Source organism: Pelophylax lessonae (genome assembly GCF_965119305.1).
Source record: "Pelophylax lessonae genome assembly, chromosome: 1".
Classification (NCBI taxonomy): Eukaryota; Metazoa; Chordata; class Amphibia; order Anura; family Ranidae; genus Pelophylax; species Pelophylax lessonae.
The window spans coordinates 735,120,906-735,133,069 of record NC_138768.1 but is presented as its reverse complement, the minus strand read 5'-3'; positions in this window follow the sequence as shown (position 1 = coordinate 735,133,069).

The following is a 12,164-nucleotide window of genomic DNA, read 5'->3' as shown; positions in this document are numbered from 1 at the left end:
AAACGTAAGAGAAGTAGATTTCACCCATTTCCAATTATGTTGTTAATATTTGGACACCTAATTCACTTTTGGGGGGTTGAGGGGGAACCTCCATGCCATGTGCAATGGATGAGATTTTAAAAAGTTTATCTAAAGTCTCAATATGTGTGGATGGTGGATTACCCTGCAGTTATATCCTCCGCTCCCTGAAAGCACGATCCAAAAAGTTAAGCACCTAAACATAGAAAAATGGACATTACGTGTGCTTCTAGATAAACTCATACAAAACAAATCAAGTTAGAAATATTTATTAAGTACAAGAGATAAATGTTATTTTTTGGAAAATTATAAACATAACACCACCACTTATATTGGCTTCAGTGTTCATATGCGTCCACAAGGGTAAGCACATTTCACAGATACAAGACGAAATGATATCATGTCTAAAATGTATTAAAGTATATACAGGTTAAATATGCATGCACCAAAAAGTGGATACTTACAGATCTTTTGACATAAGAGACTTTAGGGCATTGAAACTCTCTCACAGAATGATTACCAATACACAAACATTTAGTTAAAGAAATTACTGAATACAAAAGTCCGAGTTATTACCTGATAACTTCCTTTCCAGGAATCCTCCAGGACGGTCACATGAGATAGGCTCCTCCAGCCGGAAACACAAGCACAGATCGATTTAAATGGCCACCCACCGGCTGCCCCTCAGTTGTATAAAGATGACCTGGACAGCAAAGTCTAACAGCCTGAAATATCTAGCAAACAACTTCCCAATCAATAGGGTGGGGGTCCACCATCCTGGAGGATTCCTGGAAAGGGAGTCATCAGGTAATAACTCCCAAATCATCCTCCAGGACTGTCACATGAGACCCCAACGATGTATACCTAGGGTGAGACTACCCCACTTGAAGGACCTTACGACCAAAGGTCAGACCTTGGGCGGAGACCAGATCAACTCTATAGTGTCTCACGAAGATTGAGTCACTGGACCAGATGACTGCTTGGCAAATTTGGTCGATGGATGCCCCAGCCTTTTTCAGTCTAGGAAGTAGCTACAGAGCAAGTGGAGTGTGCCTTCACATCTGGATGACTGGTCCGGATTTGGGTCGAGTAGGCTGTTTCTATCGCCATCTTAATCCATCTGGCTATAGAATTTTTAGATGCTGCTTCTCCCTTGTGAGTGCCTCTGAAAGATATAAAGAGGTTGGACACCCTCCTGAAAGGTTTAGTGACTTCCAAGTAATGCAGGACGCACCTCCTGACGTCCCGTGTAGCGAAAACCTCTTCTCCCTAGTTAGAAGGATTCTGGCAAAAAGATGGTAGCACCACTTCTTGTGATCAATGAAAAGCTGATGTGACCTTAGGGAGGAAAAGGGGGTCTGTTTTGAGTACCAGCTTATCTGGTAAAAACGTGAGGAAAGGTTCTTTTATGGACAGGTCTTGTAACTCACTTACGTACCTGGCCAAAGTGATGGCAACCAGTAACGCTACCCTAAGGGTGAGGTGTTTTAGGCAAGTATCTACGAGGAGTTCAAAAGGGTCCTTGGAGAGGGCCTTGTGCACAAAGGAGAGGACCTAGGGGGCTTACTGCAGGCACTTACTGGGATGGGTCTTCTCAATGGATTTGAAAGGACGTTTAACCAATAGATTATTGTTGACCAGAATGTCAAGAACTACGGATTGAGCTCCTGTCTGGACTTTGAGGGTACTCACTACAAGTCCAGCCTCTGCCCCATCCAGGAGGAAGTCTAAAATGGTACTAATGCAGTCTGGAAATAGAAATCTGACAAGCATCTTTGATGTATATACCTTCCATACTTTGCTGTAAATTATCCTGGTCACTACGCTGGCAGAGAGTCCTTTGTCTAGTAGCGAGCACCGTTCAGAATCCAAGCCCCCAGTTTCAGTGTCTGGATTAAGGGATGATAGGCTCCTGATTGAGAAAGTAGATCGCTCTGGCTCGGAAGAACAAAGGGGTCCTTTTCTGCCATCTTTTTCAGAGGAGTGAACCATGCCCTATTCAGCCAGTAAGGGACTAAAAGGATCACCCTCATCCCTTTCAGCCAGATCTTCCTTGGAATGAGTTGGATTGGCAGAAAATGCGTAGACGAGGTTGAATCGACAAGAGAACTCCAGGGAGTCTATCCCTAGAGAATCCTTCTCTGTTCAAAGAGAAATAATTTGCTACTTTCTTGTTGTTCGCTGTGGCGAACAAGTCCACTTCTGGGAACATCATCTTAGAGTGAGTACTGAGAAGATCTGGTGGTTTAGCTCCCATTCCGTTGGATCCAGCTGTCTGCGACTTAGGAGATCTGCCAGAATGTTGACCGTCCCTTTTATATGGATGGCTGAAAAGGGAGAGCAGGTGGGTTTCTGCCCAAATAAGTAAGTTGTGGGCCACCCTCATGAGCGGTTTTGAGCGCGTGCCCCCACTGTTGTGACATTAACAGTACCTGGATGTGTCTGCCCCTTGTTTCTTTCTGGAAGGCGAGCAGGGCTTCACGTACAGCTGCGAGCTCTCTCAAGTTGGAAGAAACTTCCGGCCCTGTGTGGAATCAGAATCCCTGTCTCAACTGGTGCCCTATGTGGGCTCAATTGAAAGCACTTAAGTCCATGGTGATTCTGACTAGGGATAGACAGATATGTTTTTTTCAGGGCAATACCGATATTTTGGTCACAATGTATTGGTATCGGCCGATATGGGCTGATATTTTGTACATTTAAAGTTTTGAAAAATAAAGACAATTTTTGACACAAATCTGGTACTGAACATGTTAATTTTTGTTTAATGCTTAATGGCTGGCACCCTGTGGTGGGTGGGTGGCTTCCTGTGGTGGGTGGCTGGCTGGCTAGCACCCTGTAGTGGGTGGCTGGCTGGCACCCTGTGGTAGGTGGGTGGCTGGCATAGGGCCTGTGGCTGGCTCGCACCCTGTGGTGGGTGGGTGGCTGGCTGGTACAGGGCCTGTGGCTGACTGGCTTGTACAGGGCCTGTGGCTGACTGGCTGGTACAGGGCCTGTGGCTGACTGGCTGGTACAGGGCCTGTGGCTGACTGGCTGGTACAGGGCCTGTGGCTGACTGGCTGGTACAGGGCCTGTGGATGTGGGTGGCTGGCTGGCACAGAACCTGTGGATGTGGGTGGCTGGCTGGCACCGGGCTGCTGTGGGTGGGTGTATGGCTGTGATACACTCCCGCGAGACTAGTCCCAACTCAAGACGAGGCTATCCAAGGCAAGGGAGGCGGCCTAAGAAGGCAGAATGACATCACAAAAATATCACCAATAACGGCCAGTTCCGGGGCCGATACATCGGGTTAAGTGCATATTGGCCCCCGATATATCGGCTGAAGTTGGTCCCATTGAACTGCTGGAATGGAAGCCGACATGAGGCTGAGGCCTAAGAGGACAATTATGTTCTTACTTGTTGTCCTGGTTGTGGAGATCAGTTGTTTGGTCGCATCGGCCAGCTTTGTTACTTTTTCTTCTGGCTAGAAGATCCTTTGGGCCACGAATCGATGGTGTAACCCAGAAATACCACCCGCTGGGATGGGGTTCGGTTTGATTTTATGCGTGTTGATCTTCCAGCCTAGCGAGGTGAGGAAAGTTTCGGTAGTTTGTCAACACTTCTGATTTTGTTAGTACCATATCTGAACGACTTTCTCATCTATGGCCTATCTGGACCTCTTCAATCTGAGCTCCTGCATGACTTCTGCCAATATTTTTGTGAATATAGGAGGAGCTGACAAAATCCCAAAAGGGAGAGCCTGGTATTGGAAGAGACAGAGCTGCCCTTCCGTACGGATAGCAAACCTCAGAAACCCGATGGCTGGGATGAATCGGGACATTAAAAGGTAAGCGTCCCCCAGGTCTAGGGTTGTAAGAAAGGCTGTTTCTGGAAGTAAGGATCTCATTGAAAAGATAGATTCCATCTTGAATTTTTCTGTATTGGATAGATCGGCTGAGGCCCTTTAGGTTTAAGATTAGGCAATGTTTGCCCTGAGGAAAACTTGGGAGTAGAAACCCAAAGTTTGCTGAGAAGGATGTAGTTCTATGATCACCCTTTCGTTTAGTAGATCCATGACAACAACCTCCATGGCTTTCATTCAGAGTAGTGAAGCCAGAAGAGATGTGAGTGACACAGAAGCTGGATGGTGACTTTGTCACAAATTCTATCCTATATCCCTCCTTAATTATCTGCAGGATGAAAAGGTTTGCACAAAAGCCTTGCAATTGCTGGAAGAAGTGCCGTAGTCTTCCTCCCACTGGTACGCTGGCGTCATTGGGGTTTATTACTGTTGGGCCAGGAGTTAAGGAAGAGGGCATTCGACTTCCCCTGGAAGACCCATCTTCTTTGGGGATTTGTCTTCTCGCCTTTAGATTGTTTCTCCTTTAGGGCAAAGAAAAAACTTTCGGTTTGTCCTTACCTTTGAATGGGAATCCTTTGGATTTGTGGTCTGACTCCGCCAGCACTTAGTCGAGTTCCGGACTGAACAGTAGGCTAGCGTCGAAATGGATGTTACATAATGTTCTTTGATGCGTAGTCCCTAGCATTAATAAGGCCTGTGGTGCGAGCAGATACTCTGACAGCTTCCGCCGAAACATCAGCCATATACACCACTCCCTTTTCTATCAAGAGTAGGGAATCTTGCGCCTCTTCTGCGCCGGGGACTTTTTCCAGGTGACTCAAGAGTTGTTAAAGCCAGATTCCTGGCTACACAGGTATTGGCCATGTTGGGTTGAAAACCAGCCAACCTGCCTCATATACTTTCCTTATGCCCTGTACACACGTGCAGATTATCTGCAGACTTTTGTCTGCAGACTTACCTTTTCTATGTAGTGCAAGGGCCTGCCGGATTGCATACAAATTGAAAGTGTTTAGGTTTGACCTCATATTATATGGTTTTGGTAAGTCTGCAGACAAAAGTCTGCAGATAATCTGCACGTGTGTATGGGGCATTAGCGTCACGCCGATTTTCTTAACCAGTGGGTCTTTGAGAAGGCCTATATCCTCAAAGGACAAATCAGATTTTTTAGAAACCCTGGCCAAAGATGTGTCCAACTTTGGGCATTTGACTGGGATACATTCCGTTTCCTCAAATGGAAATTCTCTCTTTAAAGCCTTAGGAAAGAACAATTTGTTTTCCCAGACATTCCCATTCTTTGGTAATTATTCTTTTAAGAGATTGGTGGACCAGAAAGGATCTGTTTTTGGTCTCTTGCAGACCTCTATATAACCGGTCACAGACAGAGTCGGTGGTCTCGATCTTCTGTATATCCTCTGTTATGTAGATAGCCTTAAGGAGTTCCTCCGTTTCTTCCGCTGGAAATAAAGTGTTTAGCTATCTTTTGTGGCACTACCCGGTCTGGTTCGTCGGGATCCAAGGTGCCTTGAAAAAGGAGCTCCGTTTCTTCCAATACAGAGTCAGAAGAGGTCAATCGCGCCAGAGGGACGGCTGGAGATTTTTTCGTCTTCTCGGTGTACACTCCTCAGGATAGCTGACGATGTTGACGGCTGGGCCGTGTTCTTGATCACACTAATGATGCTTAAAGAGATTTTAGAGTTGAGGTTCCTTCTTTCTTGAAATCTAGAAAATCCTTTTGTTTTTTTACTGATAATCTTTTTTGCATCTGTGGAATAATAATTTGTCGGTATCTGGGGGGATCTTTACACCGCAAGTGCGGCAGTATTTTTTAGATTTACCCATCGCTTCTGCAGATTCTTGTGACTTGGGCTGGGAGCAAGAAAAAGAAAGGCAGACAGAAGGGGAGAAAAGTCAGCCTAAGACATAGCTTGCCCCCCCCCCCAAGGAAGTACCCCCCCAAGGCAGTACTCCAGCCACCTCCTTCCCTCCACTTACCATAGCAAGGCTGTGGCCTATTTAAGCAGCCTCTGGTAGGGGGGGCTAGGTCCTTAGCCATTAGGACTGCCTTCCAGCCCCTACTGACAAGCGGCTCAATATAGATGGGAGGAAAGGATGGGGGAGGTAGGGATGGTGTCAATCCATCCCTAACACAGCTGCCGTTGAATCCCAGCAAGGGGGGACCCTCCCCCCCCCCACACCCATGCTGACCGCGGCAGCTGCCCTTACTCAAGATGGCTGCCAAGCTACCAGCAGCGCCATCTTGAAACCGTCACTTCTGCTGCGCCGACCAGAAAGCGACCTGCTGCACACAGGAGAAAGAAAAACCTTGATTGAGAGGGAGCAAGTCCACCCCTTTCCCCAGCCATTATTTAAACACCCCCTGGTGCAGAAAATGCAAAGAGGAATCAAGGAAAGGGAAGGGGAGTCCTGTGAGAACTGCATGACTCACCCCTGGGAGTCCTTCATCCCTCACCCCAAGGCCCTGAATACTGGTAGCTGAACACAAGCAGGGGAGGAGGTGTCCAGGGAAACCTGCCTTGGACAAGGTAGAAAAAAATAAACAGGGAATGAATGTCATCTTCAGCTCATGCTTGCAGGACAGGAAACACAAGAACTGAGGGGCAGCGTTTGTGCTTGTGTGTCCTGCAAGTGGAGGAGCCCATCTCATGTGACAATCCTGGAGGAGGACTTGGGAAATTAAAAGGTGGCGTTGGGGATATCTGTACCCCTAAACATGTTTTTAGGGGTACATTTATCCCCAAACAACACCTTTTAACTAATTTTCTAATAAAGAACTTTTTTTAACTAAATGTTTGTGTATAAGTATTCACTATGAGGATTGCAATGCCTTAAAGTCCCATTTCCACATTTGTTTTTTCTCCATTCATATTTGGGATGTCTTCAACTGAACTCATGTCTTTATCTTCTGACATAAACACACAATTTCTCTCAACATAACAGGAGCTCTCAGTGATATCCATTATATCATCTTGGGGGTCTCCCTACCCTTAAAAGAAAAAGGCTACTAGGGACAGATATTAAAGCCCAAGAGATCACACGAGAACCAAAAAAAAAAAAAAAAGGAGGCAATTTTCCCACTGGGGATGACCGAAGGGATCAGTGCCAGAGGGATCAAACAAGCTTTCAGGGCCCATGGGGAGACTCTGGGGTACAAAACTGACATGTAAAAAGCCCACATGCTCATACTAACTTTTCTCCCCTAACAGTATGCTGCACTCCAAAGTGGAATGCATTGGAGGCCTCCCCCAAGCAGATGACACACTGCTCAAGATATCAGAAAGGACAGGATAAGATTTCCACATAGAGGACATCATGCAGCAGGGGTGTATTCGGACACACACGACAGACACCCCCAGGAGGTAGGGATACAGCAATAAGGGCAAAAACAAAAACCACAGCAAATTAAACAGAAGGGAAAAAATAATGGAAAGGAAGTAGTGGATCAGGGAAAGGAGACAAAAATAAGATGGTAACCATAAAGATAAATCCTCCTACCCCAGAAATCCCCAAGGGGACATCAGGAAGCACCATTCACTACATTCACACCATTCAGTACTACAATAGTGCAAGAACATACAATTGCAAAGGTCCAGAGTAACAAAATGAACCTAAAAAAGTGTGAATTAAACCTTACATCAATTTTATTTAAAAAAAAAAAAAAAAAAAAAAACCTACATGGGAGTGCAACTAACCAGCTCATGCCTCCCATGATCACATGCCTGAAGAAGGGGTCCTGCGCAGCTCAAATGCTAAATACGTACCATTTGGGCTTGGCTTTGTCAAAAGATCTGCGGTGTGCTGGCAGATATTTACATTATACCGTGGTGTGTGTCACATCTGATGCATTAGGAGGTTTTGGGGAGGGCTTTTTTTTTGGGGAGATACAGTGGGGAGGGTGTCTCCTCCCTTTTTCTGTTGCACCCTTGGGATTGGCAGGCACACCATTTGTTGGGAGAGGTGGACAGCTCCGTGGGAGACCTAGGGGTATATAAAGTCAGACACAAATTGAGAGGTTTGTGAATGCTGATGGCTGCATAGCACATGTGAAGAACAATGTCCTTTTTGGAGATAACTTCGGTGGTAGATCGAGACGTAGTTTGGTGAGGCGAGAGTTTTCATTCCCTCTGTTTTGGCACATTTGTGTACGGATATTCCCTTTGTAATCATAGTTGCATTGGATTTTCCCTGCTGTGTGCCACATATCCACTTTTATGTTTAGACTGTGGTTGGATCGAGATGGGTCCTTTATACAAGAAAGATGCAAGTTTAAATTAAATGAATTTGCTCTAGTCTTAGAACAATAAGTCGCTACTATTTGACAGGGAAGGAGGGGGCGGGTGGACAGTTTTAAATTTGTCCATTTTTGTATTCTAGAGTCTCCCCATAGGTCCTGGAGGCTGGTTTAATCTCTACCCTCGCTCTTGGTCATAGCCAGCAGTAAAGTTGCCACTTTTTGGTCCCACTATCACCTCTTATGCCATATTTTTTGGGCATAATATTTGGCCCTAGGAGTCATTTGGGGGTAGTGAGACCACCAGCAATAATATAGTTATCACAGAGCTCCTTTTATCTTGAGAGAAATTATGTGCATTTATGGCAGGAGATCTGTAAGTAACCGATTTTCGATTACTAATCTGGAGATACTTGAAATAATTTCATTCTTAAAGGTTAGTGTATCTTGTAGACAGTTGAAACTTTATCATCACTTGAAAGTACTAATTCTCTCTTCAGTCCTGAAGAAGCTGGGGGCGTGGTGTTTTTTTTTCTGAATCAGGAACGCTTATTGACCCTTGGTGTTTTTAGTTTATAAATCCTGCAAAAGACTATTAATTATTTTACCTCTTGTAAATATCTTTCTGATTTTTAAATGTGTGTATTGTGTAAATTTGCCTGGAAGCAAAATGTAAAGTCCATTTTTCTTTGTTAGTTTGAGGCAGCTCATGATTAGAAGCCCTTCTCAAGAGGGATGACCAATGACTACCTTCCTACTTCCATTAAGCTGGATACACACACTATACAACTTTTGTTGTTCGATTTCCTTTAGATTTACCTTCAACTATGTAGTGCAAGGGTCTGCCTCTTTGCATATAAACTGAAAGTGTTTAGGTTTGAGCTCACATTATATGGTTTTGTTAAATCTAAAGAGAAAAAAAAAAAAATCTATAGAAAATTGTATTTGTGTATCCAGCTTAAGAATGGATTATCTTCATATGCATAAGGAGCACCACGTGCAGAAGACTAGAGACTTTTTGGCAAGCATTTGCGAGGCTCCTGGCAACTTTGTAGAAGTCTAGTCTTCAATTCTAGCTTGGAAATGTTAAAATGCATTGCAATAGGAATGCATTCTTTAAACCATCTGCTAGCTGGCCTTCAATAATATTGTCATAGTGCTGAAACTTAGTCTGCTAGCAATGGGTAAAATGAAAGCAACCCATTAAGATCTGTGTTACACCAAACTAGAGATGAATGGTACTTTCAAACTTGTTAAAAGATCATCAGCAAATTCTTTGCAGAATTTCAGAGCTATATTAAAAAACACTGGATTTTTGACTTAATTCTTTTTTCTGAAGTTCATTGACAGACTCAGCTTCATATCTTCTTAGGTTATGCTCATCCCTTCAGGAATAGGACACCAGGCAGGAAAAAGCTTTCACAACGCCTATGGTGCTGTCCCTGCAGGCATAACCCCACACACTCCGCTTCAGTTTTGTTGCAAGCAGTGTTTAGAAGACAACAACCCCATTCCAATCATAGAGGGGTGGGTGCTGCATCTGTCCATGAGGAAAGGATTTTACAGTAAGTCAAGAATCTAGTTCATCATTCAATGACAGACACCACTTCATATCTTGACCATTGGAACATCCCAAGGAATATTTGCATGAGGGGCAGGAAAACAGACAAAAACCATAACTCCAAGGCTAAAAATATAGCAAAAAAGGTAAGGTGCCCAACCATGAACAACTGGAGCTCACCTAAAAAAACCATACACCCTCAAAGAGAAAAAAGTTATTTTAAACAGCGGACTGCAAAACCTTGCAGCCAAGAGACATCCAAAGATGCCAACACATCTACCTTGTAGAATTTTTGTAAACATGTGCATTGATGACCAAGTTGCCGCCTTGCATCACTGATGCCTGGTGGCGAAAAGCCCAAGAGGCACTCAGCGCTCTAGTAGAATGCACCTTTACAGGGAAAGGAGGAACCTGACCCTTCAGTGAATAAGCATGAACCACCCTCTGCCTGATCCATTTGGATATGGTCACAGCAAACGTAGCCAATCCTTTGAGGTCCTTCTGCAATTTCCTTGGGATTCTTGGGCTTAGGACAGAGTGAAGGCAGCACAATGTCTTCATACAAACGGAAATCAGAAACCACTGATTAGGATTAGGTTGAAGTACCACTTTATCTCTGTGGACCACCAGATCTAAGACAACGCCACCAATTCAGACACCCTGTGGGCAGAAGGGATAGGCACCAAAAAGGCAACCTTCTGAGAACTTAAGCAGAGGAATCTCTGGAATGTTCTCAAAAGGAGGTTTATGAAGAACCAATAACAAAGTTCAGATCCCACAAAGGTAAACGGGGGATCAGCCCCTGAATAAAAGTGTGAATCAGGGCATGCGTAGCTAAAGACGTCAGAAAAACACAGCCAAAGTAGAGACTTGGGTTTTGATGGTGCCCAAAGCCAAAAGCTGTTCAACCCTTTTAGAAAAGTCAAAACCCTTGCTACCGAAACGAGAGGGTGCACCGTCAACAATTCAAACCAGGAAATGTAAGATTTCCATTTTGGAGGGAAAAAAAAAAAAAAAGATTTCCACGTACGATGATAGATCTTCCTGGAAGCAGACTTCCTGTCCAACTGTGTAGGAATCACAGAGTCAGAAAGCCCTCTATCCTTCAATACCTGGCTTTCAACAGCCATGCCATTAAAGCCAGTGACTGTAAAGCAGGATGGAAGATTGGTCCTTGAGACAGCAGATCTTCCGACAGGAACTCTCCAAAGGAGCATCGGCGACCAACCTAACCAGGTCTGCATACCAAGACCGGCGAGGTCAGTCTGGGGCCACTAGATTGACCAGAATCCCTTCCACCTCTATTCTGTGCAGCAGCTTCAGCAGGAGTTTCAGTGGGGGGGGGGGGGGGGGGACACAGATCAGCCGATACTGACCCAAAGGAGCCACCAGTGCATCTGTGGCATCGACCAGAGGATCCCTTGGCCTGGCCACAAACCGCTGCACCTTCTTGAGTCGAGAAGCAAACAGGTCGACATCAGGTGTCCCCCCACCGGACACACAGGTGAAACACCTCCGGGTGCAGGGACCACTCCCCCTGATCCAACACCCGAAGACTCAGGTAATCTGCCTGTCAGTTCTCCACCCCTGGGATGTGCACAGCAGAAAGAGCTGTGACAAACTTCTCCGCCCAATCCAGAATCTCAGCCACCTCCCGGGGCCACCAAGACACTCTTGATGATTGATGAACACTACGGCCGTGGCATTGTCTGATTGAATCCAGACCAGGCAACCTTGCAGATGAGCTGTCCAATGGCAAAAGCTTTATCGCTCTGAGCTCCAAGATATTTATTGGCAGCTTGGACTCTACCGCCCAGGATCCCTGGTCACAGTTTCCCCAGCACTCCTCCCCAGGCTGGCGACCATGGTTACCACTGTCCAATACAACAGCAGGAAGGACTTGGCGAAGTGCTGGCGAGTGAAGCCACCACAGAAGAGCAGATTGTGTTGCAACGCAACTGAATCAAAGTATCCAAAGATTTTGGATCCTTGTTCCATTTTACAAGAAACTCCTTTTGTAATGGTCTTGTGTGGAACTGAGCAAACCGAACCACCTCAAAGATCGATACCATCAGACCCAAGGCCTGCATGCAAGTCCGCAGGACAGATTTTTTGCAACCGGATTGCCCCCTGCAATTTTTGCAATTTGTCCAGGAAGGAAGATTCTCGCCAAGGCGGAGTCAGGCCCAGATAATCCAGTCTCATTGAAGGTATCAGGGCAGATTATTTTTAAATTGATGTTCCAACCTCATGCACACGAGGATTTGTCTGCAGATCCGGATTGGCCTGCCTTTGGTTTACCTGACCATGTCTTCTTGGAACTCCCAGAAGACCTGAATGGCTTTTTTTTTCTTGCGACCCGGAGGTACAAAAAACTGCCTATGAACAGTAAAATAAGGCCCCCCGTCTAGCACGTGGTGCCTTGCCCTTAGAGGATTGAGACGTGTACTCTTCCCAACAGTAAGGCCTTTTATCAACTCACCCAGGGAGGATCC